Consider the following 6,455-nt stretch of genomic DNA (forward strand, 5'->3'; position numbering starts at 1 on the left):
GAAAACTTGATCTTCCCCCTAACAGGCATCTTAGTGCTCCAGGCATGGATTTTATCTATCATCGGCTTCTAGTAAGGCTTGATGTAGTTGTAAATATTTTTTATTCTTATCAGTGTTTTTTGTCCTATTCATGGACAGCTATCTGCATATGCTTTAAGCATCTACAAAATGTAATTTATTTCAATATGAATATAAATTACGACTTTTTCTACCGGAAAAAAAAAAAAATTCAAAATAAAATGAAATCCATGATGAAGAAATCGTGTTTCATGTCTCCTTAATGACTTTCCTACTCCATTTTTTGAATGTTTGTTGATAAATTATAACTCCAAATCATAAGGAGAGATTGCCAAAGTTTCAAAAGAAAATATGACAAAAGGGTTTTAAGTCCAATACAAAAATCTTGAAAATATCTACTTTGTTCTGTATCCATAAGATTTATTAAGGAAAACCTAGCAGAGACCCAAATATGATGCTTACCTACATTTGTGATTAGCATCCCTAGCAAACCCATTGGTGTAGACTAGTGCACCTCAAGGATGGTGGTTCACACTGGGAACCTGGCACCACATAACTGGCCAAATGTCCAGCAATGTTGGCAACAACTGGTTGAGCAAGAGAGATTTTTGGTAACTTCCCAGCCCCAATCAGCCCACGAGAGGCAAAGATGTCACGAGTGGAATTTTAACCTAGGAGGAGAGAATAACAACTCCTTTTAACCAACCACGCTAGACCCAATAGACATCTGTATCCATGATATATATAATCATATTAGGATATGCCCACTCTTTTTTGTCTCCATAGCTAAGATACCGGAAACGGCTCCCTGGCAGGCCAAAACGCCGTTTTACGTATCAGATACGTATTCACCCCAGAAACGGCAAAAAAACGGCTAAAAAACGTTTTTGGTGATTTGGATACGTATCGAATTTTTTTTTGCCGTTTTTCAGGCGTTTTCAAGGAAAAAACCTCCTGTTTAAAAAAAATTGATACGTTTCAGAAAAACCTAAAACGTATTTCGAAATTTTCAAAACGTATCTGCAAAATCGTGATTCGTATTTAAAAAATTTCAATACGTTTCCTGACCACCCCATTGCACCTTTTAGCCTATGCACTAAATCCAAAATATTATGCTGCAGAGTTGCTACGTGATCCAGAAAGAAGCGCACCAAACAAAGACCCAGAAGTCGCAGAAGGATTTAAAAATGCTTTTAGAAAGCTTTTTGTAGATCCTGAAATTGGGCTTCAGATTCGTGCACAGTTTTCTCATTTTGTGGGATCGGAGGGTTGGGGTTGTGATATTGAGTGTATGCGGGACAAGAGCAGATTAAGTCCAATTGAGTGGTGGAACTTCTATGGTGGGGCACTTCCACATATCCAAAAATTGGCCATCAAGGTCTTGTCACAGGTTGCTAGTTCTTCTTCAGCAGAAAGGAACTGGAGTACATACGGCTTCATCCATTCAGTGAAGCGAAACAGATTGGGCTCTAAGAAGGCTGAGGAACTAGTGTATATTCATTCAAACCTTCGCCTTCTGTCACACAAGAGAGATGAATACAAATTTGGGCCCACCAAATTATGGGACGTGGAACCAGAGTTGCCTGACTTGGATATGACATTGAATGCCATGTCTCACATGAGTTTGTTTGATTCGGAGCCATCACTGGGAATAGGTGCATCTTCAAGTGGACATGGAAGCAATGTTCCCAGTGCCACTTCTAGAGAGGATGTGGAAGTGGAACATTATAGTGGCATGAATGAGGACATATTTGATGATATGTAAATGTAATTTATGATGGTGTTTTAACTTTTAACTTTTAAACTTTTGAACAACCATATGAATTATGAGTAATGATAGTAGACTGCCAGTCATAGTTCATTTTGTACTTTCATAGTATGTAGTAATTAGTATGCATTATTAATTTTGGTAATGATGGTGTTTGTGTAACTTGTCATGTTGATAACTTGATGTTTGCAATTTGAAACAAAAACTTGATGATATGTTGAAACTTGAAAGTTGAAACTTGAAACTTGAATCATGAATGTTATAATAATCGTTAATGATGATGGCAATGTTGAATGTTTATGCCATATGGCATATGTTGAAAGTTGAAACTTGAATTGATGATGATGAATCATGAATCATGATAGATCATAGATGATAATTTAGATTCTGAAATATGAATGGTAATATGAATTTTTTATTTTTAATATATATATATATATATTTTATATATATTTATTATGTGCCGTTTCCTGCCGTATCGTATCCAGATTTTTTGAAAATTTGCCGTATCCGTTTCAAACCCCGTATCCGTTTTCTGGTAACTTAGCTCCATAGAGATATATAGAAACAATATATTATAAACTCTGGCCTATTCCACTACACACATTTCAAAAAACCAACCATTTCTCATTTCTGAGTCAACATATACAGCATTTTGGATAAATGGCATTATCTGCAAAGAGGAACCAACCAGGTAGCTAGCAAGATAGGTATTTGCGAGGTACTACTGTTTAGTTATAGATTGTAATAAGTTCATCATGTTGTTCAAAAATTTCATATTTATCCACCAGTTCAACAAGTAACAATGAAGCTATACAAGCAATGCCCGCAAAAGTCATTCAGTTCCAATGGCAATAATCTTGCCAAACACCGATCCATTTCTAAGGTTTCTCATTTAATGCAGCAGTCCTCTTCTACACCTATAGCTGCCATCTTCATTAGTCACAAAACACCCACAGCTCCAGCTCCAGCTCCAGAAAATTATAATAGCTCATAATGCATTGACTTCTCTATCACTCGTTTTAAGGCTTTCCTCCATGATTTCACTCTTCTCCATGAGAACCAGGAGACTTCTACTCTCATATTTAATCACATAGAGATCTGATTGTGCATTCAAGATAAAAGGGCCAAGAAAGCTTTATCATGTGTGTATCTTTCTAAGATAAAAGAGAAATAGACAAACTAATGAAGAGTGCAGTACTCAAGTACAAAAAGCATTCATGATTAGCTAAGACGCACAATAAATCTCCCACCAACGATTAAGGAAAATTCAAGAATACTGAGAAACGTATTCACTTAGTAAGCCAGATTCAAGTGAATGCTCTTCCATTAAATTAGAAACAAAAATTCATACCTGATGTTCTTAGAAGCTGGATATATGATGAACTGGGCAACAAAATGTAAGTCCATTATTATACTTCATAACTATAAGGATAATTTCAGTAAAGTAGTGACAACAACAGTATCTATTACGATAAAAATTCAAACAATAGATGTCAAACTAAACCATCTACAGCACAGGATAAACAAAAAGAAAAGCATGCTAGTGACTGTTTATAAATTTGGCCAACCACCAGGTTCAAATTGGGGAAAAAACAACTTACCCCAAATATTAATGCTTTCCACCTGTATTATGCTCCACGCAACCACATCCTAAAAAGCCCCCAAGTTCCCCTCCCACAAAGCCCCAAAATCCCAACCCCAACAAACATGCATTCGTGTTAAGTATATAGTATGTACCCATTTTTGCTTTTCAAATAATAACATAATCCACTAAGTTCTACAAGTTTACTTTGAAAAAGAATTAACATATGCCATAAACCAAAATATGAACATGAAAATTAACACCATTGGATCAAATCAGTACGCAAACAATGACATTGATTAAATACTCAGGCAATATTCTAGCCATAAAAAATACCCTATTGTCAAAACTATGCAACATCTATTCCTTCTCAAATAAACAGAACAGCTATTCAGTTTGCATGGAAAAAACACTTGAATGACCAGGTGTGAGTCACATACACTACCGGCCAATTGGATAAAAAAATTGTTTAATTGGCATACAAGAAAAATAATAAGAGGAACAAATTAGCCACTGCAACCAGCTACTGCGAGAGCACCAAATTAAGAAAAAAAAATGATGGAGCTGGATAATTGCAAGAAATAATCTCAAATCTGTTTAAGCTTAGTCTCCAGCATTTCAAGTTGGCAAAGTACTCATGTATATCCATCCATAAATGCATGCCTCCTGAAAAGGAAGCTAGAAGTGAAACATCTGAACCTTCATTGAGTAAAGGCAACCCCTCATTGTAATCATTTCCAGACTAGTATACCCATACAAACAAGGTTTCTGCGGAGATGAAGCATCAGCATAGACCCTTCTATTTAACAGAAAGGGGTTTACTGCTCAGTCAGGAGCACCCTTAAATAGGAAAGACTGTTGAGACTTAAATCCCAAAAATAGCCTAATACTTATATTTTTCTAAAGACTAATGTAGAATTTTTGCAACCCCAAACCAGCTTAGTCACTGACATCAGCTCATACCTTGCAGAAGGTTCAATGAAAAAAGGATGGCAGAGACACTCATACAGAAACAGATAAGGATGATTTTCTAACACCCTTGTAGCCTTGGCATAAATAGTTCATTAGCTAATAAAATGCCACAAGTTGATGCATCAACTTGCTTATGGTGACTTCACCTTAAACAAAATATTTATGAGTATGCAAGCAAGCACACCGGATTATCTGACTAAAGCATATGCATCAGCATTTCTAAATTTCTTCTTCTGGGATAGCACCAATCAGAAAAATCTTTTGCACTTACACAGCTATACAACTGTTTTGTTTTGGAAAGAAGTGAGTTCCTGGGTAGCCACCTGCTCCAAGGGGGGGACATGAAATCTAAATACTAAATATGCAGCAACAAATATACTCAATTGTGTGGAAACTTTGTAGTTTGCCTACTTAAACCAACTCGGCCAATACCACAAGCTTGTAGCTTACAGTGGCTCCCCACTGGTAAAGATGGTCAAGATAGATGAACTCTTGGGAGGGTAGAATATATGACTGACATTGCAGCCTACAAGCAGTTCATTCAGCTGCCAAGGAAAATGCTCAAAGATGTATTTGTGCTTTAAGAGATTTCAGAGTCTCAAAATGTGACTGTGATTAATAAACGATCTTGAATACCAAAATCAGCATTAAGTATTAATAAGCAAATGACTTGACTTACCCAGACATGCTTCAATTAACCATTGATCATTTATCCTAACATGTTAACCAGGCGGCACATTTTTCTTGTTAGTTGCTATAGTGGGAATGACAAATAGACCATTTCAGAATGTTTTGATCATATGAATAGCTGGTTTCATTGTATATTTATACTCATCAGTGCACCTATTTATAATCATTGTTCTTCCAACAAAAAACTCTAATTTCAAAACAAGAAAAGTCAAGCAACGAAGGCTTGGACCAGAAAGAAAAGGCATACAAAATGAAGTTACCATGTAAAAGTATCTTCAAAATATTTATAGTATGTAGATATAGCAACTGGTTGTCTTCAACATCCACTATAAATGTATTGTAATAGGAGAAAAGTTATTGTGGAGCCTCAGACAAACAATCTGTTCAAAAGAACCGCTGGCAGTGATTCCATTGCAATTTGCATTTTCGAAGTTCAGAAAAAACTTAAGAAGATAAGGCATAAAGCAAGCAAATACTATGCTCTTGTGCAAGAAAAGAAAAATATGTAGCTTAAGCATGTGCAAGAAAAGAAAAATACAGTTCCAATCTAACCACTGGAGTGTATTTTCTCACTGCCTTAGCTTAAGCATGTTTAAGGTCAGAATACACACACATGCACGCACGCAGGAGGAGTTGAACTGGACAACTGCACAAGAGAATTTTTTCTATTAAGACGTCACATTCAACATGAATGCATGCAAATTTGCAAACACCAACCATAGAAGGTAAGCTTGATCTGTGCTACTGAACACAATAAAGTTTTATAATTTTGAAACATAGAGGGCATAAAGCCTGGAGTTCATTTGAGCATCTGCTTGAGCTAGATCTGTTGATGAAGACTTCAACTTACTTTGCATGCAAACCTAACAAAGAAGTTGAACTGAATCCTTTCAGTTAATCACCATATGCTAGGCATTTTTTTGGAGAGTAAAAGGCATGCAAATAGAGCTTGTCGCTCAGACATCATGGCAGCCTCATCAAGCTCTTCTGAATAGGGTATGTACTGGAAATGTACAAGGCAGTTTGGAGTATATAGTTATAAGTGATACCAAGCCAACAGCCACTGGTTTTGAGATGAATGGGTATAATAAAGGATACAATAAACACAAAAAGTGAAGATCAAACACTTAGCAAACCTGCACACTGTAACTCCACTGATAAAGAGAACTTAAGCATAAACATAATAATTAGTAGATATTGGGCCATCAGAACAAAACAATAAGGTTGTGTTAAGGCAAACTACAGATAGAAAAAACAATCTTTTTTCCATGCACTATACGACGATTGAATTCTAAACGTGTAACTAAAGCTGTGTTTAACATTATCTGATAAATCTTTATACATGATTTATAGTTACCAGACCCTGCCAAGTCAACATGGAACTGGCACTTCTACCCAACCTACCACCCAAACCCAAGATTG

The sequence above is a fragment of the Pinus tabuliformis genome, chromosome 7, assembly GCF_031772625.1.
Source record: "Pinus tabuliformis cultivar Carrire ecotype Pingquan chromosome 7, CPIR1, whole genome shotgun sequence".
Classification (NCBI taxonomy): domain Eukaryota; kingdom Viridiplantae; phylum Streptophyta; class Pinopsida; order Pinales; family Pinaceae; genus Pinus; species Pinus tabuliformis.